General features: G+C 52.6%; 59 non-coding genes across 59 annotated transcripts; 18 read left to right on the top strand and 41 right to left on the bottom strand.

The window, feature by feature from the left end:
* The first annotated feature begins 531 nt into the window (after window positions 1–531).
* Window positions 532–604, top strand: trnak-uuu (transfer RNA lysine (anticodon UUU)). Its single transcript has one exon. It is a non-coding gene; the product is annotated as a tRNA-Lys (tRNA).
* A 393-nt stretch (window positions 605–997) lies between these two features.
* Window positions 998–1,087, top strand: trnay-gua (transfer RNA tyrosine (anticodon GUA)). Its single transcript is given in 2 exon segments — window positions 998–1,034; window positions 1,052–1,087. It is a non-coding gene; the product is annotated as a tRNA-Tyr (tRNA).
* Window positions 1,088–1,377: 290 nt separating this feature from the next.
* Window positions 1,378–1,451, bottom strand: trnat-agu (transfer RNA threonine (anticodon AGU)). Its single transcript has one exon. It is a non-coding gene; the product is annotated as a tRNA-Thr (tRNA).
* Window positions 1,452–1,532: 81 nt separating this feature from the next.
* trnan-guu (transfer RNA asparagine (anticodon GUU)) lies at window positions 1,533–1,606 on the bottom strand. The gene has a single exon. It is a non-coding gene; the product is annotated as a tRNA-Asn (tRNA).
* Window positions 1,607–1,945: 339 nt separating this feature from the next.
* trnaw-cca (transfer RNA tryptophan (anticodon CCA)) lies at window positions 1,946–2,017 on the bottom strand. The gene has a single exon. It is a non-coding gene; the product is annotated as a tRNA-Trp (tRNA).
* A 536-nt stretch (window positions 2,018–2,553) lies between these two features.
* trnak-uuu (transfer RNA lysine (anticodon UUU)) lies at window positions 2,554–2,626 on the top strand. Its single transcript has one exon. It is a non-coding gene; the product is annotated as a tRNA-Lys (tRNA).
* Window positions 2,627–2,836: 210 nt separating this feature from the next.
* trnae-uuc (transfer RNA glutamic acid (anticodon UUC)) lies at window positions 2,837–2,908 on the bottom strand. The gene has a single exon. It is a non-coding gene; the product is annotated as a tRNA-Glu (tRNA).
* A 113-nt stretch (window positions 2,909–3,021) lies between these two features.
* trnay-gua (transfer RNA tyrosine (anticodon GUA)) lies at window positions 3,022–3,111 on the top strand. The gene is given in 2 exon segments: window positions 3,022–3,058; window positions 3,076–3,111. It is a non-coding gene; the product is annotated as a tRNA-Tyr (tRNA).
* A 96-nt stretch (window positions 3,112–3,207) lies between these two features.
* trnae-cuc (transfer RNA glutamic acid (anticodon CUC)) lies at window positions 3,208–3,279 on the bottom strand. Its single transcript has one exon. It is a non-coding gene; the product is annotated as a tRNA-Glu (tRNA).
* Window positions 3,280–3,401: 122 nt separating this feature from the next.
* On the bottom strand, window positions 3,402–3,475 carry trnat-agu (transfer RNA threonine (anticodon AGU)). Its single transcript has one exon. It is a non-coding gene; the product is annotated as a tRNA-Thr (tRNA).
* Window positions 3,476–3,556: 81 nt separating this feature from the next.
* Window positions 3,557–3,630, bottom strand: trnan-guu (transfer RNA asparagine (anticodon GUU)). The gene has a single exon. It is a non-coding gene; the product is annotated as a tRNA-Asn (tRNA).
* A 339-nt stretch (window positions 3,631–3,969) lies between these two features.
* trnaw-cca (transfer RNA tryptophan (anticodon CCA)) lies at window positions 3,970–4,041 on the bottom strand. Its single transcript has one exon. It is a non-coding gene; the product is annotated as a tRNA-Trp (tRNA).
* A 536-nt stretch (window positions 4,042–4,577) lies between these two features.
* On the top strand, window positions 4,578–4,650 carry trnak-uuu (transfer RNA lysine (anticodon UUU)). The gene has a single exon. It is a non-coding gene; the product is annotated as a tRNA-Lys (tRNA).
* Window positions 4,651–4,860: 210 nt separating this feature from the next.
* On the bottom strand, window positions 4,861–4,932 carry trnae-uuc (transfer RNA glutamic acid (anticodon UUC)). The gene has a single exon. It is a non-coding gene; the product is annotated as a tRNA-Glu (tRNA).
* A 113-nt stretch (window positions 4,933–5,045) lies between these two features.
* Window positions 5,046–5,135, top strand: trnay-gua (transfer RNA tyrosine (anticodon GUA)). The gene is given in 2 exon segments: window positions 5,046–5,082; window positions 5,100–5,135. It is a non-coding gene; the product is annotated as a tRNA-Tyr (tRNA).
* Window positions 5,136–5,231: 96 nt separating this feature from the next.
* Window positions 5,232–5,303, bottom strand: trnae-cuc (transfer RNA glutamic acid (anticodon CUC)). Its single transcript has one exon. It is a non-coding gene; the product is annotated as a tRNA-Glu (tRNA).
* Window positions 5,304–5,425: 122 nt separating this feature from the next.
* Window positions 5,426–5,499, bottom strand: trnat-agu (transfer RNA threonine (anticodon AGU)). The gene has a single exon. It is a non-coding gene; the product is annotated as a tRNA-Thr (tRNA).
* An 81-nt stretch (window positions 5,500–5,580) lies between these two features.
* Window positions 5,581–5,654, bottom strand: trnan-guu (transfer RNA asparagine (anticodon GUU)). Its single transcript has one exon. It is a non-coding gene; the product is annotated as a tRNA-Asn (tRNA).
* Window positions 5,655–5,993: 339 nt separating this feature from the next.
* trnaw-cca (transfer RNA tryptophan (anticodon CCA)) lies at window positions 5,994–6,065 on the bottom strand. The gene has a single exon. It is a non-coding gene; the product is annotated as a tRNA-Trp (tRNA).
* A 536-nt stretch (window positions 6,066–6,601) lies between these two features.
* Window positions 6,602–6,674, top strand: trnak-uuu (transfer RNA lysine (anticodon UUU)). The gene has a single exon. It is a non-coding gene; the product is annotated as a tRNA-Lys (tRNA).
* A 208-nt stretch (window positions 6,675–6,882) lies between these two features.
* On the bottom strand, window positions 6,883–6,954 carry trnae-uuc (transfer RNA glutamic acid (anticodon UUC)). Its single transcript has one exon. It is a non-coding gene; the product is annotated as a tRNA-Glu (tRNA).
* Window positions 6,955–7,067: 113 nt separating this feature from the next.
* trnay-gua (transfer RNA tyrosine (anticodon GUA)) lies at window positions 7,068–7,157 on the top strand. Its single transcript is given in 2 exon segments — window positions 7,068–7,104; window positions 7,122–7,157. It is a non-coding gene; the product is annotated as a tRNA-Tyr (tRNA).
* A 96-nt stretch (window positions 7,158–7,253) lies between these two features.
* Window positions 7,254–7,325, bottom strand: trnae-cuc (transfer RNA glutamic acid (anticodon CUC)). Its single transcript has one exon. It is a non-coding gene; the product is annotated as a tRNA-Glu (tRNA).
* Window positions 7,326–7,447: 122 nt separating this feature from the next.
* trnat-agu (transfer RNA threonine (anticodon AGU)) lies at window positions 7,448–7,521 on the bottom strand. The gene has a single exon. It is a non-coding gene; the product is annotated as a tRNA-Thr (tRNA).
* Window positions 7,522–7,602: 81 nt separating this feature from the next.
* trnan-guu (transfer RNA asparagine (anticodon GUU)) lies at window positions 7,603–7,676 on the bottom strand. The gene has a single exon. It is a non-coding gene; the product is annotated as a tRNA-Asn (tRNA).
* A 339-nt stretch (window positions 7,677–8,015) lies between these two features.
* On the bottom strand, window positions 8,016–8,087 carry trnaw-cca (transfer RNA tryptophan (anticodon CCA)). The gene has a single exon. It is a non-coding gene; the product is annotated as a tRNA-Trp (tRNA).
* Window positions 8,088–8,623: 536 nt separating this feature from the next.
* On the top strand, window positions 8,624–8,696 carry trnak-uuu (transfer RNA lysine (anticodon UUU)). Its single transcript has one exon. It is a non-coding gene; the product is annotated as a tRNA-Lys (tRNA).
* Window positions 8,697–8,906: 210 nt separating this feature from the next.
* trnae-uuc (transfer RNA glutamic acid (anticodon UUC)) lies at window positions 8,907–8,978 on the bottom strand. The gene has a single exon. It is a non-coding gene; the product is annotated as a tRNA-Glu (tRNA).
* Window positions 8,979–9,091: 113 nt separating this feature from the next.
* On the top strand, window positions 9,092–9,181 carry trnay-gua (transfer RNA tyrosine (anticodon GUA)). Its single transcript is given in 2 exon segments — window positions 9,092–9,128; window positions 9,146–9,181. It is a non-coding gene; the product is annotated as a tRNA-Tyr (tRNA).
* A 96-nt stretch (window positions 9,182–9,277) lies between these two features.
* On the bottom strand, window positions 9,278–9,349 carry trnae-cuc (transfer RNA glutamic acid (anticodon CUC)). The gene has a single exon. It is a non-coding gene; the product is annotated as a tRNA-Glu (tRNA).
* A 122-nt stretch (window positions 9,350–9,471) lies between these two features.
* trnat-agu (transfer RNA threonine (anticodon AGU)) lies at window positions 9,472–9,545 on the bottom strand. The gene has a single exon. It is a non-coding gene; the product is annotated as a tRNA-Thr (tRNA).
* Window positions 9,546–9,626: 81 nt separating this feature from the next.
* trnan-guu (transfer RNA asparagine (anticodon GUU)) lies at window positions 9,627–9,700 on the bottom strand. The gene has a single exon. It is a non-coding gene; the product is annotated as a tRNA-Asn (tRNA).
* A 339-nt stretch (window positions 9,701–10,039) lies between these two features.
* trnaw-cca (transfer RNA tryptophan (anticodon CCA)) lies at window positions 10,040–10,111 on the bottom strand. The gene has a single exon. It is a non-coding gene; the product is annotated as a tRNA-Trp (tRNA).
* Window positions 10,112–10,647: 536 nt separating this feature from the next.
* On the top strand, window positions 10,648–10,720 carry trnak-uuu (transfer RNA lysine (anticodon UUU)). Its single transcript has one exon. It is a non-coding gene; the product is annotated as a tRNA-Lys (tRNA).
* A 210-nt stretch (window positions 10,721–10,930) lies between these two features.
* trnae-uuc (transfer RNA glutamic acid (anticodon UUC)) lies at window positions 10,931–11,002 on the bottom strand. Its single transcript has one exon. It is a non-coding gene; the product is annotated as a tRNA-Glu (tRNA).
* A 113-nt stretch (window positions 11,003–11,115) lies between these two features.
* On the top strand, window positions 11,116–11,205 carry trnay-gua (transfer RNA tyrosine (anticodon GUA)). The gene is given in 2 exon segments: window positions 11,116–11,152; window positions 11,170–11,205. It is a non-coding gene; the product is annotated as a tRNA-Tyr (tRNA).
* A 96-nt stretch (window positions 11,206–11,301) lies between these two features.
* Window positions 11,302–11,373, bottom strand: trnae-cuc (transfer RNA glutamic acid (anticodon CUC)). The gene has a single exon. It is a non-coding gene; the product is annotated as a tRNA-Glu (tRNA).
* A 122-nt stretch (window positions 11,374–11,495) lies between these two features.
* trnat-agu (transfer RNA threonine (anticodon AGU)) lies at window positions 11,496–11,569 on the bottom strand. Its single transcript has one exon. It is a non-coding gene; the product is annotated as a tRNA-Thr (tRNA).
* An 81-nt stretch (window positions 11,570–11,650) lies between these two features.
* trnan-guu (transfer RNA asparagine (anticodon GUU)) lies at window positions 11,651–11,724 on the bottom strand. Its single transcript has one exon. It is a non-coding gene; the product is annotated as a tRNA-Asn (tRNA).
* Window positions 11,725–12,063: 339 nt separating this feature from the next.
* On the bottom strand, window positions 12,064–12,135 carry trnaw-cca (transfer RNA tryptophan (anticodon CCA)). Its single transcript has one exon. It is a non-coding gene; the product is annotated as a tRNA-Trp (tRNA).
* A 536-nt stretch (window positions 12,136–12,671) lies between these two features.
* On the top strand, window positions 12,672–12,744 carry trnak-uuu (transfer RNA lysine (anticodon UUU)). The gene has a single exon. It is a non-coding gene; the product is annotated as a tRNA-Lys (tRNA).
* Window positions 12,745–12,952: 208 nt separating this feature from the next.
* trnae-uuc (transfer RNA glutamic acid (anticodon UUC)) lies at window positions 12,953–13,024 on the bottom strand. The gene has a single exon. It is a non-coding gene; the product is annotated as a tRNA-Glu (tRNA).
* A 113-nt stretch (window positions 13,025–13,137) lies between these two features.
* Window positions 13,138–13,227, top strand: trnay-gua (transfer RNA tyrosine (anticodon GUA)). The gene is given in 2 exon segments: window positions 13,138–13,174; window positions 13,192–13,227. It is a non-coding gene; the product is annotated as a tRNA-Tyr (tRNA).
* A 96-nt stretch (window positions 13,228–13,323) lies between these two features.
* On the bottom strand, window positions 13,324–13,395 carry trnae-cuc (transfer RNA glutamic acid (anticodon CUC)). Its single transcript has one exon. It is a non-coding gene; the product is annotated as a tRNA-Glu (tRNA).
* Window positions 13,396–13,517: 122 nt separating this feature from the next.
* On the bottom strand, window positions 13,518–13,591 carry trnat-agu (transfer RNA threonine (anticodon AGU)). Its single transcript has one exon. It is a non-coding gene; the product is annotated as a tRNA-Thr (tRNA).
* An 81-nt stretch (window positions 13,592–13,672) lies between these two features.
* Window positions 13,673–13,746, bottom strand: trnan-guu (transfer RNA asparagine (anticodon GUU)). The gene has a single exon. It is a non-coding gene; the product is annotated as a tRNA-Asn (tRNA).
* A 339-nt stretch (window positions 13,747–14,085) lies between these two features.
* trnaw-cca (transfer RNA tryptophan (anticodon CCA)) lies at window positions 14,086–14,157 on the bottom strand. The gene has a single exon. It is a non-coding gene; the product is annotated as a tRNA-Trp (tRNA).
* Window positions 14,158–14,693: 536 nt separating this feature from the next.
* Window positions 14,694–14,766, top strand: trnak-uuu (transfer RNA lysine (anticodon UUU)). Its single transcript has one exon. It is a non-coding gene; the product is annotated as a tRNA-Lys (tRNA).
* Window positions 14,767–14,974: 208 nt separating this feature from the next.
* Window positions 14,975–15,046, bottom strand: trnae-uuc (transfer RNA glutamic acid (anticodon UUC)). Its single transcript has one exon. It is a non-coding gene; the product is annotated as a tRNA-Glu (tRNA).
* A 113-nt stretch (window positions 15,047–15,159) lies between these two features.
* trnay-gua (transfer RNA tyrosine (anticodon GUA)) lies at window positions 15,160–15,249 on the top strand. The gene is given in 2 exon segments: window positions 15,160–15,196; window positions 15,214–15,249. It is a non-coding gene; the product is annotated as a tRNA-Tyr (tRNA).
* A 96-nt stretch (window positions 15,250–15,345) lies between these two features.
* On the bottom strand, window positions 15,346–15,417 carry trnae-cuc (transfer RNA glutamic acid (anticodon CUC)). The gene has a single exon. It is a non-coding gene; the product is annotated as a tRNA-Glu (tRNA).
* A 122-nt stretch (window positions 15,418–15,539) lies between these two features.
* Window positions 15,540–15,613, bottom strand: trnat-agu (transfer RNA threonine (anticodon AGU)). The gene has a single exon. It is a non-coding gene; the product is annotated as a tRNA-Thr (tRNA).
* Window positions 15,614–15,694: 81 nt separating this feature from the next.
* trnan-guu (transfer RNA asparagine (anticodon GUU)) lies at window positions 15,695–15,768 on the bottom strand. Its single transcript has one exon. It is a non-coding gene; the product is annotated as a tRNA-Asn (tRNA).
* A 339-nt stretch (window positions 15,769–16,107) lies between these two features.
* Window positions 16,108–16,179, bottom strand: trnaw-cca (transfer RNA tryptophan (anticodon CCA)). The gene has a single exon. It is a non-coding gene; the product is annotated as a tRNA-Trp (tRNA).
* A 536-nt stretch (window positions 16,180–16,715) lies between these two features.
* Window positions 16,716–16,788, top strand: trnak-uuu (transfer RNA lysine (anticodon UUU)). Its single transcript has one exon. It is a non-coding gene; the product is annotated as a tRNA-Lys (tRNA).
* Window positions 16,789–16,996: 208 nt separating this feature from the next.
* On the bottom strand, window positions 16,997–17,068 carry trnae-uuc (transfer RNA glutamic acid (anticodon UUC)). The gene has a single exon. It is a non-coding gene; the product is annotated as a tRNA-Glu (tRNA).
* A 113-nt stretch (window positions 17,069–17,181) lies between these two features.
* Window positions 17,182–17,271, top strand: trnay-gua (transfer RNA tyrosine (anticodon GUA)). The gene is given in 2 exon segments: window positions 17,182–17,218; window positions 17,236–17,271. It is a non-coding gene; the product is annotated as a tRNA-Tyr (tRNA).
* Window positions 17,272–17,367: 96 nt separating this feature from the next.
* Window positions 17,368–17,439, bottom strand: trnae-cuc (transfer RNA glutamic acid (anticodon CUC)). Its single transcript has one exon. It is a non-coding gene; the product is annotated as a tRNA-Glu (tRNA).
* Window positions 17,440–17,561: 122 nt separating this feature from the next.
* Window positions 17,562–17,635, bottom strand: trnat-agu (transfer RNA threonine (anticodon AGU)). Its single transcript has one exon. It is a non-coding gene; the product is annotated as a tRNA-Thr (tRNA).
* Window positions 17,636–17,682: the final 47 nt, after the last annotated feature.

The following is a 17,682-nucleotide window of genomic DNA, read 5'->3' as shown; positions in this document are numbered from 1 at the left end:
GCATGCAAGGAGGCAACATTCTGACGTGGACTCTGATGTGCAAACGCTGTGCCGCAAAGTGCGCTCAGAGTACCAACTATGGCGTGAACGCCATCAGGATTGACGTTCCAATGGACGTCGCCAAGCTTCTCCTGGGATTCAACGAGATTAGTGCCTGTGCAACACTAGCTGAACGATTCCACAGAACAAGTCCCCAAAAACCCAATTCTAATTGCAACCTGACTGAGATCACGCAGACTCAGTCTCGTGACCCCTGCAGCTGTTCATTGAAACCAATATCATAACAAGTTCAAAATCTAACTCCTTCATACGATCCATATTGTCCTTACTTGAACAAATCCATTGTCAAAGGTATTTGGACGGGTGCGTGTTCACTAATGCTGACGACTGGCGAAGTATTTCCATTCTTCAACGAGCAAACCCCGCTACACTTGCCAGGGATTCGCCATACGATCCTTAAGGGTTCGTGTGGGCGAGGAGATTTACATGCGCAAGTTCCACGAAACACCCTGTGTTTTCCGTCCTTCCAGAGCCCGGATAGCTCAGTCGGCAGAGCATCAGACTTTTAATCTGAGGGTCCAGGGTTCAAGTCCCTGTTCGGGCGGCGTGCGTTCAAACCCTGTCGGAGCGGTCCACCTTTGACTCTCTCACTTTGAGGAAGCAATGGAAGCTTTTAATCTTGAGGGTCCAGCTTTCGAGTCCCTGCGTGAGCTGTGTGTTCAAACTACACAGCGTGACTTGGTGGCACGCCTTACTTTGAGACAAAGGACGCAAAAAGCCAGCTGTCACCAAGCTTTCGGCTGAACCTAAAGTTCCCTGACCAGGAATCGAACCCGGGCCGCGGCGGTGAAAGCGCCGAATCCTAGCCACTAGACCACCAGGGAGAGGCTTGAAAGACCGTTGTGTCAGCAAAGGCTTTCTTCTTTCGTATCTCAACTGGAGAGAGAATGGGGGATCGCATGCCTTCCTCGCCAGAAAAAACCCCTCTCTCGTTCACCCTTCGATAGCTCAGTTGGTAGAGCGGAGGACTGTAGGTCAAACGCGGTTAGAAATCCTTAGGTCGCTGGTTCAAATCCGGCTCGAAGGAGGGATGTTTTGGGGTCAAATATTGCCTATCCGACAGCAAGGCTACTCTACCGGCAGGGAAACCCGCCCCCATTTTAAAAGAGGTCTCAAAACAGGTTTCCCTGACCGGGAATCGAACCCGGGCCGCGGCGGTGAGAGCGCCGAATCCTAGCCACTAGACCACCATGGAGAGCTCTGCTTCCTCGGGCTCACTCTGCTCGCTCACTGTCAAAGATGAGGGCCAAGTTGCAAGGCTAAGCTTTCAAATGAACCTACCACCAGGGAGCGCTTGGCTTCCTCTTGCGCCAGAAAAGGCACCGCTGAGATTTGAACTCAGGATCTCCTGTTTACTAGACAGGCGCTTTGACCAACTAAGCCACGGCGCCTTGCTTGGCGCTCCACGACGGGCTCAGGCTGCTGTTTTCTCTTCGGGTAGGTGCTTTAAGGTTTTCAAACAAGAAAACACTCGTCCCTGGGTGGGCTCGAACCACCATCCTTTCGGTTAACAGCCGAACGCGCTAACCAATTGCGCCACAGAGACCCTGTCTCCACGGGACCAGGACTCGAAAAAATGGAAGGAAACGCTGGGAGACGTGGGCCAAAACTCCCCATGATGAAGAGGAGGAGGAGCGGCCATACTAATAACTCTTCCTGTGATCTGTCAACGGGAGTTTGGGAAGCAAAGACAACGACTCTGGTGGGACTCCAACCCACAACCTTTGAATGGCTTTTCTTTGCCCTGCCTAGAAGTGGTGGCATGACTCACTTTGAGGGAAAGCAATCAGAGCTTGATTTTGCCAGTTCTGTAAAAGAGTGAGCTCTCACTGCGTCCGCAAGAAAGACGTCCTTTTCCCGATGGAGGGCCACACATAATCTCCGCTGACCCCGACGTGATTTGAACACGCAACCTTCTGATCTGGAGTCAGACGCGCTACCGTTGCGCCACGAGGCCCACGTGCATGCAAGGAGGCAACATTCTGACGTGGACTCTGATGTGCAAACGCTGTGCCGCAAAGTGCGCTCAGAGTACCAACTATGGCGTGAACGCCATCAGGATTGACGTTCCAATGGACGTCGCCAAGCTTCTCCTGGGATTCAACGAGATTAGTGCCTGTGCAACACTACCTGAACGATTCCACAGAACAAGTCCCCAAAAACCCAATTCTAATTGCAACCTGACTGAGATCACGCAGACTCAGTCTCGTGACCCCTGCAGCTGTTCATTGAAACCAATCTCATAACAAGTTCAAAATCTAACTCCTTCATACGATCCATATTGTCCTTACTTGAACAAATCCATTGTCAAAGGTATTTGGACGGGTGCGTGTTCACTAATGCTGACGACTGGCGAAGTATTTCCATTCTTCAACGAGCAAACCCCGCTACACTTGCCAGGGATTCGCCATACGATCCTTAAGGGTTCGTGTGGGCGAGGAGATTTACATGCGCAAGTTCCACGAAACACCCTGTGTTTTCCGTCCTTCCAGAGCCCGGATAGCTCAGTCGGCAGAGCATCAGACTTTTAATCTGAGGGTCCAGGGTTCAAGTCCCTGTTCGGGCGGCGTGCGTTCAAACCCTGTCGGAGCGGTCCACCTTTGACTCTCTCTCATGTACCTCACTTTGAGGAAGCTTTTAATCTTGAGGGTCCAGCTTTCGAGTCCCTGCGTGAGCTGTGTGTTCAAACTACACAGCGTGACTTGGTGGCACGCCTTACTTTGAGACAAAGGACGCAAAAAGCCAGCTGTCACCAAGCTTTCGGCTGAACCTAAAGTTCCCTGACCGGGAATCGAACCCGGGCCGCGGCGGTGAAAGCGCCGAATCCTAGCCACTAGACCACCAGGGAGAGGCTCGAAAGACCGTTGCGTCAGCAAAGGCTTTCTTCTTTCGTATCTCAACTGGAGAGAGAATGGGGGATCGCATGCCTTCCTCGCCAGAAAAAACCCCTCTCTCGTTCACCCTTCGATAGCTCAGTTGGTAGAGCGGAGGACTGTAGGTCAAACGCGGTTAGAAATCCTTAGGTCGCTGGTTCAAATCCGGCTCGAAGGAGGGATGTTTTGGGGTCAAATATTGCCTATCCGACAGCAAGGCTACTCTACCGGCAGGGAAACCCGCCCCCATTTTAAAAGAGGTCTCAAAACAGGTTTCCCTGACCGGGAATCGAACCCGGGCCGCGGCGGTGAGAGCGCCGAATCCTAGCCACTAGACCACCAGGGAGAGCTCTGCTTCCTCGGGCTCACTCTGCTCGCTCACTGTCAAAGATGAGGGCCAAGTTGCAAGGCTAAGCTTTCAAATGAACCTACCACCAGGGAGCGCTTGGCTTCCTCTTGCGCCAGAAAAGGCACCGCTGAGATTTGAACTCAGGATCTCCTGTTTACTAGACAGGCGCTTTGACCAACTAAGCCACGGCGCCTTGCTTGGCGCTCCACGACGGGCTCAGGCTGCTGTTTTCTCTTCGGGTAGGTGCTTTAAGGTTTTCAAACAAGAAAACACTCGTCCCTGGGTGGGCTCGAACCACCATCCTTTCGGTTAACAGCCGAACGCGCTAACCAATTGCGCCACAGAGACCCTGTCTCCACGGGACCAGGACTCGAAAAAATGGAAGGAAACGCTGGGAGACGTGGGCCAAAACTCCCCATGATGAAGAGGAGGAGGAGCGGCCATACTAATAACTCTTCCTGTGATCTGTCAACGGGAGTTTGGGAAGCAAAGACAACGACTCTGGTGGGACTCCAACCCACAACCTTTGAATGGCTTTTCTTTGCCCTGCCTAGAAGTGGTGGCATGACTCACTTTGAGGGAAAGCAATCAGAGCTTGATTTTGCCAGTTCTGTAAAAGAGTGAGCTCTCACTGCGTCCGCAAGAAAGACGTCCTTTTCCCGATGGAGGGCCACACATAATCTCCGCTGACCCCGACGTGATTTGAACACGCAACCTTCTGATCTGGAGTCAGACGCGCTACCGTTGCGCCACGAGGCCCACGTGCATGCAAGGAGGCAACATTCTGACGTGGACTCTGATGTGCAAACGCTGTGCCGCAAAGTGCGCTCAGAGTACCAACTATGGCGTGAACGCCATCAGGATTGACGTTCCAATGGACGTCGCCAAGCTTCTCCTGGGATTCAACGAGATTAGTGCCTGTGCAACACTAGCTGAACGATTCCACAGAACAAGTCCCCAAAAACCCAATTCTAATTGCAACCTGACTGAGATCACGCAGACTCAGTCTCGTGACCCCTGCAGCTGTTCATTGAAACCAATATCATAACAAGTTCAAAATCTAACTCCTTCATACGATCCATATTGTCCTTACTTGAACAAATCCATTGTCAAAGGTATTTGGACGGGTGCGTGTTCACTAATGCTGACGACTGGCGAAGTATTTCCATTCTTCAACGAGCAAACCCTGCTACACTTGCCAAGGATTCGCCATACGATCCTTAAGGGTTCGTGTGGGCGAGGAGATTTACATGCGCAAGTTCCACGAAACACCCTGTGTTTTCCGTCCTTCCAGAGCCCGGATAGCTCAGTCGGCAGAGCATCAGACTTTTAATCTGAGGGTCCAGGGTTCAAGTCCCTGTTCGGGCGGCGTGCGTTCAAACCCTGTCGGAGCGGTCCACCTTTGACTCTCTCTCATGTACCTCACTTTGAGGAAGCTTTTAATCTTGAGGGTCCAGCTTTCGAGTCCCTGCGTGAGCTGTGTGTTCAAACTACACAGCGTGACTTGGTGGCACGCCTTACTTTGAGACAAAGGACGCAAAAAGCCAGCTGTCACCAAGCTTTCGGCTGAACCTAAAGTTCCCTGACCGGGAATCGAACCCGGGCCGCGGCGGTGAAAGCGCCGAATCCTAGCCACTAGACCACCAGGGAGAGGCTCGAAAGACCGTTGCGTCAGCAAAGGCTTTCTTCTTTCGTATCTCAACTGGAGAGAGAATGGGGGATCGCATGCCTTCCTCGCCAGAAAAAACCCCTCTCTCGTTCACCCTTCGATAGCTCAGTTGGTAGAGCGGAGGACTGTAGGTCAAACGCGGTTAGAAATCCTTAGGTCGCTGGTTCAAATCCGGCTCGAAGGAGGGATGTTTTGGGGTCAAATATTGCCTATCCGACAGCAAGGCTACTCTACCGGCAGGGAAACCCGCCCCCATTTTAAAAGAGGTCTCAAAACAGGTTTCCCTGACCGGGAATCGAACCCGGGCCGCGGCGGTGAGAGCGCCGAATCCTAGCCACTAGACCACCAGGGAGAGCTCTGCTTCCTCGGGCTCACTCTGCTCGCTCACTGTCAAAGATGAGGGCCAAGTTGCAAGGCTAAGCTTTCAAATGAACCTACCACCAGGGAGCGCTTGGCTTCCTCTTGCGCCAGAAAAGGCACCGCTGAGATTTGAACTCAGGATCTCCTGTTTACTAGACAGGCGCTTTGACCAACTAAGCCACGGCGCCTTGCTTGGCGCTCCACGACGGGCTCAGGCTGCTGTTTTCTCTTCGGGTAGGTGCTTTAAGGTTTTCAAACAAGAAAACACTCGTCCCTGGGTGGGCTCGAACCACCATCCTTTCGGTTAACAGCCGAACGCGCTAACCAATTGCGCCACAGAGACCCTGTCTCCACGGGACCAGGACTCGAAAAAATGGAAGGAAACGCTGGGAGACGTGGGCCAAAACTCCCCATGATGAAGAGGAGGAGGAGCGGCCATACTAATAACTCTTCCTGTGATCTGTCAACGGGAGTTTGGGAAGCAAAGACAACGACTCTGGTGGGACTCCAACCCACAACCTTTGAATGGCTTTTCTTTGCCCTGCCTAGAAGTGGTGGCATGACTCACTTTGAGGGAAAGCAATCAGAGCTTGATTTTGCCAGTTCTGTAAAAGAGTGAGCTCTCACTGCGTCCGCAAGAAAGACGTCCTTTTCCCGATGGAGGGCCACACATAATCTCCGCTGACCCCGACGTGATTTGAACACGCAACCTTCTGATCTGGAGTCAGACGCGCTAACGTTGCGCCACGAGGCCCACGTGCATGCAAGGAGGCAACATTCTGACGTGGACTCTGATGTGCAAACGCTGTGCCGCAAAGTGCGCTCAGAGTACCAACTATGGCGTGAACGCCATCAGGATTGACGTTCCAATGGACGTCGCCAAGCTTCTCCTGGGATTCAACGAGATTAGTGCCTGTGCAACACTACCTGAACGATTCCACAGAACAAGTCCCCAAAAACCCAATTCTAATTGCAACCTGACTGAGATCACGCAGACTCAGTCTCGTGACCCCTGCAGCTGTTCATTGAAACCAATATCATAACAAGTTCAAAATCTAACTCCTTCATACGATCCATATTGTCCTTACTTGAACAAATCCATTGTCAAAGGTATTTGGACGGGTGCGTGTTCACTAATGCTGACGACTGGCGAAGTATTTCCATTCTTCAACGAGCAAACCCCGCTACACTTGCCAGGGATTCGCCATACGATCCTTAAGGGTTCGTGTGGGCGAGGAGATTTACATGCGCAAGTTCCACGAAACACCCTGTGTTTTCCGTCCTTCCAGAGCCCGGATAGCTCAGTCGGCAGAGCATCAGACTTTTAATCTGAGGGTCCAGGGTTCAAGTCCCTGTTCGGGCGGCGTGCGTTCAAACCCTGTCGGAGCGGTCCACCTTTGACTCTCTCACTTTGAGGAAGCAATGGAAGCTTTTAATCTTGAGGGTCCAGCTTTCGAGTCCCTGCGTGAGCTGTGTGTTCAAACTACACAGCGTGACTTGGTGGCACGCCTTACTTTGAGACAAAGGACGCAAAAAGCCAGCTGTCACCAAGCTTTCGGCTGAACCTAAAGTTCCCTGACCGGGAATCGAACCCGGGCCGCGGCGGTGAAAGCGCCGAATCCTAGCCACTAGACCACCAGGGAGAGGCTTGAAAGACCGTTGCGTCAGCAAAGGCTTTCTTCTTTCGTATCTCAACTGGAGAGAGAATGGGGGATCGCATGCCTTCCTCGCCAGAAAAAAACCCTCTTTCGTTCACCCTTCGATAGCTCAGTTGGTAGAGCGGAGGACTGTAGGTCAAACGCGGTTAGAAATCCTTAGGTCGCTGGTTCAAATCCGGCTCGAAGGAGGGATGTTTTGGGGTCAAATATTGCCTATCCGACAGCAAGGCTACTCTACCGGCAGGGAAACCCGCCCCCATTTTAAAAGAGGTCTCAAAACAGGTTTCCCTGACCGGGAATCGAACCCGGGCCGCGGCGGTGAGAGCGCCGAATCCTAGCCACTAGACCACCAGGGAGAGCTCTGCTTCCTCGGGCTCACTCTGCTCGCTCACTGTCAAAGATGAGGGCCAAGTTGCAAGGCTAAGCTTTCAAATGAACCTACCACCAGGGAGCGCTTGGCTTCCTCTTGCGCCAGAAAAGGCACCGCTGAGATTTGAACTCAGGATCTCCTGTTTACTAGACAGGCGCTTTGACCAACTAAGCCACGGCGCCTTGCTTGGCGCTCCACGACGGGCTCAGGCTGCTGTTTTCTCTTCGGGTAGGTGCTTTAAGGTTTTCAAACAAGAAAACACTCGTCCCTGGGTGGGCTCGAACCACCATCCTTTCGGTTAACAGCCGAACGCGCTAACCAATTGCGCCACAGAGACCCTGTCTCCACGGGACCAGGACTCGAAAAAATGGAAGGAAACGCTGGGAGACGTGGGCCAAAACTCCCCATGATGAAGAGGAGGAGGAGCGGCCATACTAATAACTCTTCCTGTGATCTGTCAACGGGAGTTTGGGAAGCAAAGACAACGACTCTGGTGGGACTCCAACCCACAACCTTTGAATGGCTTTTCTTTGCCCTGCCTAGAAGTGGTGGCATGACTCACTTTGAGGGAAAGCAATCAGAGCTTGATTTTGCCAGTTCTGTAAAAGAGTGAGCTCTCACTGCGTCCGCAAGAAAGACGTCCTTTTCCCGATGGAGGGCCACACATAATCTCCGCTGACCCCGACGTGATTTGAACACGCAACCTTCTGATCTGGAGTCAGACGCGCTACCGTTGCGCCACGAGGCCCACGTGCATGCAAGGAGGCAACATTCTGACGTGGACTCTGATGTGCAAACGCTGTGCCGCAAAGTGCGCTCAGAGTACCAACTATGGCGTGAACGCCATCAGGATTGACGTTCCAATGGACGTCGCCAAGCTTCTCCTGGGATTCAACGAGATTAGTGCCTGTGCAACACTACCTGAACGATTCCACAGAACAAGTCCCCAAAAACCCAATTCTAATTGCAACCTGACTGAGATCACGCAGACTCAGTCTCGTGACCCCTGCAGCTGTTCATTGAAACCAATCTCATAACAAGTTCAAAATCTAACTCCTTCATACGATCCATATTGTCCTTACTTGAACAAATCCATTGTCAAAGGTATTTGGACGGGTGCGTGTTCACTAATGCTGACGACTGGCGAAGTATTTCCATTCTTCAACGAGCAAACCCCGCTACACTTGCCAGGGATTCGCCATACGATCCTTAAGGGTTCGTGTGGGCGAGGAGATTTACATGCGCAAGTTCCACGAAACACCCTGTGTTTTCGGTCCTTCCAGAGCCCGGATAGCTCAGTCGGCAGAGCATCAGACTTTTAATCTGAGGGTCCAGGGTTCAAGTCCCTGTTCGGGCGGCGTGCGTTCAAACCCTGTCGGAGCGGTCCACCTTTGACTCTCTCTCATGTACCTCACTTTGAGGAAGCTTTTAATCTTGAGGGTCCAGCTTTCGAGTCCCTGCGTGAGCTGTGTGTTCAAACTACACAGCGTGACTTGGTGGCACGCCTTACTTTGAGACAAAGGACGCAAAAAGCCAGCTGTCACCAAGCTTTCGGCTGAACCTAAAGTTCCCTGACCGGGAATCGAACCCGGGCCGCGGCGGTGAAAGCGCCGAATCCTAGCCACTAGACCACCAGGGAGAGGCTCGAAAGACCGTTGCGTCAGCAAAGGCTTTCTTCTTTCGTATCTCAACTGGAGAGAGAATGGGGGATCGCATGCCTTCCTCGCCAGAAAAAACCCCTCTCTCGTTCACCCTTCGATAGCTCAGTTGGTAGAGCGGAGGACTGTAGGTCAAACGCGGTTAGAAATCCTTAGGTCGCTGGTTCAAATCCGGCTCGAAGGAGGGATGTTTTGGGGTCAAATATTGCCTATCCGACAGCAAGGCTACTCTACCGGCAGGGAAACCCGCCCCCATTTTAAAAGAGGTCTCAAAACAGGTTTCCCTGACCGGGAATCGAACCCGGGCCGCGGCGGTGAGAGCGCCGAATCCTAGCCACTAGACCACCAGGGAGAGCTCTGCTTCCTCGGGCTCACTCTGCTCGCTCACTGTCAAAGATGAGGGCCAAGTTGCAAGGCTAAGCTTTCAAATGAACCTACCACCAGGGAGCGCTTGGCTTCCTCTTGCGCCAGAAAAGGCACCGCTGAGATTTGAACTCAGGATCTCCTGTTTACTAGACAGGCGCTTTGACCAACTAAGCCACGGCGCCTTGCTTGGCGCTCCACGACGGGCTCAGGCTGCTGTTTTCTCTTCGGGTAGGTGCTTTAAGGTTTTCAAACAAGAAAACACTCGTCCCTGGGTGGGCTCGAACCACCATCCTTTCGGTTAACAGCCGAACGCGCTAACCAATTGCGCCACAGAGACCCTGTCTCCACGGGACCAGGACTCGAAAAAATGGAAGGAAACGCTGGGAGACGTGGGCCAAAACTCCCCATGATGAAGAGGAGGAGGAGCGGCCATACTAATAACTCTTCCTGTGATCTGTCAACGGGAGTTTGGGAAGCAAAGACAACGACTCTGGTGGGACTCCAACCCACAACCTTTGAATGGCTTTTCTTTGCCCTGCCTAGAAGTGGTGGCATGACTCACTTTGAGGGAAAGCAATCAGAGCTTGATTTTGCCAGTTCTGTAAAAGAGTGAGCTCTCACTGCGTCCGCAAGAAAGACGTCCTTTTCCCGATGGAGGGCCACACATAATCTCCGCTGACCCCGACGTGATTTGAACACGCAACCTTCTGATCTGGAGTCAGACGCGCTACCGTTGCGCCACGAGGCCCACGTGCATGCAAGGAGGCAACATTCTGACGTGGACTCTGATGTGCAAACGCTGTGCCGCAAAGTGCGCTCAGAGTACCAACTATGGCGTGAACGCCATCAGGATTGACGTTCCAATGGACGTCGCCAAGCTTCTCCTGGGATTCAACGAGATTAGTGCCTGTGCAACACTAGCTGAACGATTCCACAGAACAAGTCCCCAAAAACCCAATTCTAATTGCAACCTGACTGAGATCACGCAGACTCAGTCTCGTGACCCCTGCAGCTGTTCATTGAAACCAATATCATAACAAGTTCAAAATCTAACTCCTTCATACGATCCATATTGTCCTTACTTGAACAAATCCATTGTCAAAGGTATTTGGACGGGTGCGTGTTCACTAATGCTGACGACTGGCGAAGTATTTCCATTCTTCAACGAGCAAACCCTGCTACACTTGCCAAGGATTCGCCATACGATCCTTAAGGGTTCGTGTGGGCGAGGAGATTTACATGCGCAAGTTCCACGAAACACCCTGTGTTTTCCGTCCTTCCAGAGCCCGGATAGCTCAGTCGGCAGAGCATCAGACTTTTAATCTGAGGGTCCAGGGTTCAAGTCCCTGTTCGGGCGGCGTGCGTTCAAACCCTGTCGGAGCGGTCCACCTTTGACTCTCTCTCATGTACCTCACTTTGAGGAAGCTTTTAATCTTGAGGGTCCAGCTTTCGAGTCCCTGCGTGAGCTGTGTGTTCAAACTACACAGCGTGACTTGGTGGCACGCCTTACTTTGAGACAAAGGACGCAAAAAGCCAGCTGTCACCAAGCTTTCGGCTAAACCTAAAGTTCCCTGACCGGGAATCGAACCCGGGCCGCGGCGGTGAAAGCGCCGAATCCTAGCCACTAGACCACCAGGGAGAGGCTTGACAGACCGTTGCGTCAGCAAAGGCTTTCTTCTTTCGTATCTCAACTGGAGAGAGAATGGGGGATCGCATGCCTTCCTCGCCAGAAAAAAACCCTCTCTCGTTCACCCTTCGATAGCTCAGTTGGTAGAGCGGAGGACTGTAGGTCAAACGCGGTTAGAAATCCTTAGGTCGCTGGTTCAAATCCGGCTCGAAGGAGGGATGTTTTGGGGTCAAATATTGCCTATCCGACAGCAAGGCTACTCTACCGGCAGGGAAACCCGCCCCCATTTTAAAAGAGGTCTCAAAACAGGTTTCCCTGACCGGGAATCGAACCCGGGCCGCGGCGGTGAGAGCGCCGAATCCTAGCCACTAGACCACCAGGGAGAGCTCTGCTTCCTCGGGCTCACTCTGCTCGCTCACTGTCAAAGATGAGGGCCAAGTTGCAAGGCTAAGCTTTCAAATGAACCTACCACCAGGGAGCGCTTGGCTTCCTCTTGCGCCAGAAAAGGCACCGCTGAGATTTGAACTCAGGATCTCCTGTTTACTAGACAGGCGCTTTGACCAACTAAGCCACGGCGCCTTGCTTGGCGCTCCACGACGGGCTCAGGCTGCTGTTTTCTCTTCGGGTAGGTGCTTTAAGGTTTTCAAACAAGAAAACACTCGTCCCTGGGTGGGCTCGAACCACCATCCTTTCGGTTAACAGCCGAACGCGCTAACCAATTGCGCCACAGAGACCCTGTCTCCACGGGACCAGGACTCGAAAAAATGGAAGGAAACGCTGGGAGACGTGGGCCAAAACTCCCCATGATGAAGAGGAGGAGGAGCGGCCATACTAATAACTCTTCCTGTGATCTGTCAACGGGAGTTTGGGAAGCAAAGACAACGACTCTGGTGGGACTCCAACCCACAACCTTTGAATGGCTTTTCTTTGCCCTGCCTAGAAGTGGTGGCATGACTCACTTTGAGGGAAAGCAATCAGAGCTTGATTTTGCCAGTTCTGTAAAAGAGTGAGCTCTCACTGCGTCCGCAAGAAAGACGTCCTTTTCCCGATGGAGGGCCACACATAATCTCCGCTGACCCCGACGTGATTTGAACACGCAACCTTCTGATCTGGAGTCAGACGCGCTACCGTTGCGCCACGAGGCCCACGTGCATGCAAGGAGGCAACATTCTGACGTGGACTCTGATGTGCAAACGCTGTGCCGCAAAGTGCGCTCAGAGTACCAACTATGGCGTGAACGCCATCAGGATTGACGTTCCAATGGACGTCGCCAAGCTTCTCCTGGGATTCAACGAGATTAGTGCCTGTGCAACACTAGCTGAACGATTCCACAGAACAAGTCCCCAAAAACCCAATTCTAATTGCAACCTGACTGAGATCACGCAGACTCAGTCTCGTGACCCCTGCAGCTGTTCATTGAAACCAATATCATAACAAGTTCAAAATCTAACTCCTTCATACGATCCATATTGTCCTTACTTGAACAAATCCATTGTCAAAGGTATTTGGACGGGTGCGTGTTCACTAATGCTGACGACTGGCGAAGTATTTCCATTCTTCAACGAGCAAACCCCGCTACACTTGCCAGGGATTCGCCATACGATCCTTAAGGGTTCGTGTGGGCGAGGAGATTTACATGCGCAAGTTCCACGAAACACCCTGTGTTTTCCGTCCTTCCAGAGCCCGGATAGCTCAGTCGGCAGAGCATCAGACTTTTAATCTGAGGGTCCAGGGTTCAAGTCCCTGTTCGGGCGGCGTGCGTTCAAACCCTGTCGGAGCGGTCCACCTTTGACTCTCTCACTTTGAGGAAGCAATGGAAGCTTTTAATCTTGAGGGTCCAGCTTTCGAGTCCCTGCGTGAGCTGTGTGTTCAAACTACACAGCGTGACTTGGTGGCACGCCTTACTTTGAGACAAAGGACGCAAAAAGCCAGCTGTCACCAAGCTTTCGGCTGAACCTAAAGTTCCCTGACCGGGAATCGAACCCGGGCCGCGGCGGTGAAAGCGCCGAATCCTAGCCACTAGACCACCAGGGAGAGGCTTGAAAGACCGTTGCGTCAGCAAAGGCTTTCTTCTTTCGTATCTCAACTGGAGAGAGAATGGGGGATCGCATGCCTTCCTCGCCAGAAAAAAACCCTCTTTCGTTCACCCTTCGATAGCTCAGTTGGTAGAGCGGAGGACTGTAGGTCAAACGCGGTTAGAAATCCTTAGGTCGCTGGTTCAAATCCGGCTCGAAGGAGGGATGTTTTGGGGTCAAATATTGCCTATCCGACAGCAAGGCTACTCTACCGGCAGGGAAACCCGCCCCCATTTTAAAAGAGGTCTCAAAACAGGTTTCCCTGACCGGGAATCGAACCCGGGCCGCGGCGGTGAGAGCGCCGAATCCTAGCCACTAGACCACCAGGGAGAGCTCTGCTTCCTCGGGCTCACTCTGCTCGCTCACTGTCAAAGATGAGGGCCAAGTTGCAAGGCTAAGCTTTCAAATGAACCTACCACCAGGGAGCGCTTGGCTTCCTCTTGCGCCAGAAAAGGCACCGCTGAGATTTGAACTCAGGATCTCCTGTTTACTAGACAGGCGCTTTGACCAACTAAGCCACGGCGCCTTGCTTGGCGCTCCACGACGGGCTCAGGCTGCTGTTTTCTCTTCGGGTAGGTGCTTTAAGGTTTTCAAACAAGAAAACACTCGTCCCTGGGTGGGCTCGAACCACCATCCTTTCGGTTAACAGCCGAACGCGCTAACCAATTGCGCCACAGAGACCCTGTCTCCACGGGACCAGGACTCGAAAAAATGGAAGGAAACGCTGGGAGACGTGGGCCAAAACTCCCCATGATGAAGAGGAGGAGGAGCGGCCATACTAATAACTCTTCCTGTGATCTGTCAACGGGAGTTTGGGAAGCAAAGACAACGACTCTGGTGGGACTCCAACCCACAACCTTTGAATGGCTTTTCTTTGCCCTGCCTAGAAGTGGTGGCATGACTCACTTTGAGGGAAAGCAATCAGAGCTTGATTTTGCCAGTTCTGTAAAAGAGTGAGCTCTCACTGCGTCCGCAAGAAAGACGTCCTTTTCCCGATGGAGGGCCACACATAATCTCCGCTGACCCCGACGTGATTTGAACACGCAACCTTCTGATCTGGAGTCAGACGCGCTACCGTTGCGCCACGAGGCCCACGTGCATGCAAGGAGGCAACATTCTGACGTGGACTCTGATGTGCAAACGCTGTGCCGCAAAGTGCGCTCAGAGTACCAACTATGGCGTGAACGCCATCAGGATTGACGTTCCAATGGACGTCGCCAAGCTTCTCCTGGGATTCAACGAGATTAGTGCCTGTGCAACACTAGCTGAACGATTCCACAGAACAAGTCCCCAAAAACCCAATTCTAATTGCAACCTGACTGAGATCACGCAGACTCAGTCTCGTGACCCCTGCAGCTGTTCATTGAAACCAATATCATAACAAGTTCAAAATCTAACTCCTTCATACGATCCATATTGTCCTTACTTGAACAAATCCATTGTCAAAGGTATTTGGACGGGTGCGTGTTCACTAATGCTGACGACTGGCGAAGTATTTCCATTCTTCAACGAGCAAACCCCGCTACACTTGCCAGGGATTCGCCATACGATCCTTAAGGGTTCGTGTGGGCGAGGAGATTTACATGCGCAAGTTCCACGAAACACCCTGTGTTTTCCGTCCTTCCAGAGCCCGGATAGCTCAGTCGGCAGAGCATCAGACTTTTAATCTGAGGGTCCAGGGTTCAAGTCCCTGTTCGGGCGGCGTGCGTTCAAACCCTGTCGGAGCGGTCCACCTTTGACTCTCTCACTTTGAGGAAGCAATGGAAGCTTTTAATCTTGAGGGTCCAGCTTTCGAGTCCCTGCGTGAGCTGTGTGTTCAAACTACACAGCGTGACTTGGTGGCACGCCTTACTTTGAGACAAAGGACGCAAAAAGCCAGCTGTCACCAAGCTTTCGGCTGAACCTAAAGTTCCCTGACCGGGAATCGAACCCGGGCCGCGGCGGTGAAAGCGCCGAATCCTAGCCACTAGACCACCAGGGAGAGGCTTGAAAGACCGTTGCGTCAGCAAAGGCTTTCTTCTTTCGTATCTCAACTGGAGAGAGAATGGGGGATCGCATGCCTTCCTCGCCAGAAAAAAACCCTCTTTCGTTCACCCTTCGATAGCTCAGTTGGTAGAGCGGAGGACTGTAGGTCAAACGCGGTTAGAAATCCTTAGGTCGCTGGTTCAAATCCGGCTCGAAGGAGGGATGTTTTGGGGTCAAATATTGCCTATCCGACAGCAAGGCTACTCTACCGGCAGGGAAACCCGCCCCCATTTTAAAAGAGGTCTCAAAACAGGTTTCCCTGACCGGGAATCGAACCCGGGCCGCGGCGGTGAGAGCGCCGAATCCTAGCCACTAGACCACCAGGGAGAGCTCTGCTTCCTCGGGCTCACTCTGCTCGCTCACTGTCAAAGATGAGGGCCAAGTTGCAAGGCTAAGCTTTCAAATGAACCTACCACCAGGGAGCGCTTGGCTTCCTCTTGCGCCAGAAAAGGCACCGCTGAGATTTGAACTCAGGATCTCCTGTTTACTAGACAGGCGCTTTGACCAACTAAGCCACGGCGCCTTGCTTGGCGCTCCACGACGGGCTCAGGCTGCTGTTTTCTCTTCGGGTAGGTGCTTTAAGGTTTTCAAACAAGAAAACACTCGTCCCTGGGTGGGCTCGAACCACCATCCTTTCGGTTAACAGCCGAACGCGCTAACCAATTGCGCCACAGAGACCCTGTCTCCACGGGACCAGGACTCGAAAAAATGGAAGGAAACGCTGGGAGACGTGGGCCAAAACTCCCCATGATGAAGAGGAGGAGGAGCGGCCATACTAATAACTCTTCCTGTGATCTGTCAACGGGAGTTTGGGAAGCAAAGACAACGACTCTGGTGGGACTCCAACCCACAACCTTTGAATGGCTTTTCTTTGCCCTGCCTAGAAGTGGTGGCATGACTCACTTTGAGGGAAAGCAATCAGAGCTTGATTTTGCCAGTTCTGTAAAAGAGTGAGCTCTCACTGCGTCCGCAAGAAAGACGTCCTTTTCCCGATGGAGGGCCACACATAATCTCCGCTGACCCCGACGTGATTTGAACACGCAACCTTCTGATCTGGAGTCAGACGCGCTACCGTTGCGCCACGAGGCCCACGTGCATGCAAGGAGGCAACATTCTGACGTGGACTCTGATGTGCAAACGCTGTGCCGCAAAGTGCGCTCAGAGTACCAACTATGGCGTGAACGCCATCAGGATTGACGTTCCAATGGACGTCGCCAAGCTTCTCCTGGGATTCAACGAGATTAGTGCCTGTGCAACACTACCTGAACGATTCCACAGAACAAGTCCCCAAAAACCCAATTCTAATTGCAACCTGACTGAGATCACGCAGACTCAGTCTCGTGACCCCTGCAGCTGTTCATTGAAACCAATATCATAACAAGTTCAAAATCTAACTCCTTCATACGATCCATATTGTCCTTACTTGAACAAATCCATTGTCAAAGGTATTTGGACGGGTGCGTGTTCACTAATGCTGACGACTGGCGAAGTATTTCCATTCTTCAACGAGCAAACCCCGCTACACTTGCCAGGGATTCGCCATACGATCCTTAAGGGTTCGTGTGGGCGAGGAGATTTACATGCGCAAGTTCCACGAAACACCCTGTGTTTTCCGTCCTTCCAGAGCCCGGATAGCTCAGTCGGCAGAGCATCAGACTTTTAATCTGAGGGTCCAGGGTTCAAGTCCCTGTTCGGGCGGCGTGCGTTCAAACCCTGTCGGAGCGGTCCACCTTTGACTCTCTCACTTTGAGGAAGCAATGGAAGCTTTTAATCTTGAGGGTCCAGCTTTCGAGTCCCTGCGTGAGCTGTGTGTTCAAACTACACAGCGTGACTTGGTGGCACGCCTTACTTTGAGACAAAGGACGCAAAAAGCCAGCTGTCACCAAGCTTTCGGCTGAACCTAAAGTTCCCTGACCGGGAATCGAACCCGGGCCGCGGCGGTGAAAGCGCCGAATCCTAGCCACTAGACCACCAGGGAGAGGCTTGAAAGACCGTTGCGTCAGCAAAGGCTTTCTTCTTTCGTATCTCAACTGGAGAGAGAATGGGGGATCGCATGCCTTCCTCGCCAGAAAAAACCCCTCTTTCGTTCACCCTTCGATAGCTCAGTTGGTAGAGCGGAGGACTGTAGGTCAAACGCGGTTAGAAATCCTTAGGTCGCTGGTTCAAATCCGGCTCGAAGGAGGGATGTTTTGGGGTCAAATATTGCCTATCCGACAGCAAGGCTACTCTACCGGCAGGGAAACCCGCCCCCATTTTAAAAGAGGTCTCAAAACAGGTTTCCCTGACCGGGAATCGAACCCGGGCCGCGGCGGTGAGAGCGCCGAATCCTAGCCACTAGACCACCAGGGAGAGCTCTGCTTCCTCGGGCTCACTCTGCTCGCTCACTGTCAAAGATGAGGGCCAAGTTGCAAGGCTAAGCTTTCAAATGAACCTACCACCAGGGAGCGCTTGGCTTCCTCTTGCGCCAGAAAAGGCACCGCTGAGATTTGAACTCAGGATCTCCTGTTTACTAGACAGGCGCTTTGACCAACTAAGCCACGGCGCCTTGCTTGGCGCTCCACGACGGGCTCAGGCTGCTGTTTTCTCTTCGGG

Source organism: Osmerus mordax, chromosome 25 (assembly GCF_038355195.1).
Source record: "Osmerus mordax isolate fOsmMor3 chromosome 25, fOsmMor3.pri, whole genome shotgun sequence".
Classification (NCBI taxonomy): Eukaryota; Metazoa; Chordata; class Actinopteri; order Osmeriformes; family Osmeridae; genus Osmerus; species Osmerus mordax.
This window is presented reverse-complemented; position numbering and strand designations above follow the sequence as displayed.